The sequence below is a fragment of the Echinops telfairi genome, unplaced genomic scaffold (genome assembly GCF_000313985.2).
Source record: "Echinops telfairi isolate 266 unplaced genomic scaffold, ASM31398v2 ScPeMD7_70;HRSCAF=299, whole genome shotgun sequence".
NCBI lineage: Eukaryota > Metazoa > Chordata > Mammalia > Afrosoricida > Tenrecidae > Echinops > Echinops telfairi.
This window is the reverse complement of record NW_022103968.1, coordinates 61,883,161-61,884,223: the sequence shown is the minus strand read 5'-3', so window position 1 is coordinate 61,884,223 and position 1,063 is coordinate 61,883,161. Positions and strand designations below refer to the sequence as shown.

At 60.2% G+C, this 1,063-nt stretch overlaps 1 pseudogene; it reads right to left on the bottom strand.

Moving 5' to 3' along the window:
- Window positions 1-787, bottom strand: part of LOC101661388 — a 3,684-nt pseudogene extending 2,897 nt beyond the window's left edge.
- Window positions 788-1,063: the final 276 nt, after the last annotated feature.

Here is a 1,063-nt window from a genome sequence, read left to right as displayed (position 1 = left end):
TGCGCCGGAGGCCGGACAGCGCTCCCGCCGCGGGCGCTTCCCGTCCCGCCCGGGCCCCGCGGGCGGCCCTCGTCCCGGAAGTCGCGCCGGGTCCCGGGGGCTGGCAAGCTGGCGCCGCCTGGACTCAGCGCTTTTGTGAGGTTCTCGACGGGGGGAGACTTCAGTTCGGCTTCACACGAGAACGAAGTCACGCGAAGCCTGGTTTGTCACCCCAGTGGGTTCTGAGGAAGGTCGGAGAAGTCGCAGGTTTTGCACTCTCAAAGAGGGACTCGCCATTTCAGGGACGCGTGCAAATCGCGGGGAAGCCACGCTGGGGCCCACCCCGGCCCACGGGCAACCTCAAGGCCCGCGCGCCCACTCGGGGTGGCCGGGGCCCGGGGGACCTGCCTGGCCGAGCGCAGCAGCGAGGGAAAAAGAGACCATTGTAAACCTCTGGCTGGGAGGCCTGGTCGCAGGTAATTGTTGACCCCATTGGCTGAACAAAGACCACCTGGGCCTAGTTTGGGCCGCCCAGGTGTACCACCCACCTGGCTTGGGGCCTGAATTTGAGCATGACCAGTTAAGGGGTCTTCGTTGGTGGCTAATGCTCGTCTGATTCCGCCCCAATCCCCTCTATGGGGCCTGTACAGGTATGGGAGGGACACCCTCTTCCCTACCCTGGCTACCTAACACTTTCCCCTGGGCTCCCCCATGCCTCTCTGTAGAAAGCCCAACGGAATCCCTCTCTGCCCCTGCCACTGCCAATTGCAGGGCACCCTTGCCTGAGCCCTTACTGTATGTCGCCCATCTAGGCCCCTGCCCACTGCCCAGTGGGCACCAAATTGGCTAGAATCAAATTCTTTGTTGCAACTTTCTGGGCCTTTTTAGTCACCAGTGCAATTTTCAGTTTTCTTAAAACTTCTGATGGTGCCCGGCTATCAAAAGATATAGTGGCTGGGGTCTTAAAGGCTTGAAGATAAACGAGCGGCCTTCTAGCTCAGAAGCAACAAAGCCCACATGGAAGAAGCACACCAGCCTGTGTGATCACGAGCTGTCGAAGGGATCAGGTATCAAGCATCAAAGA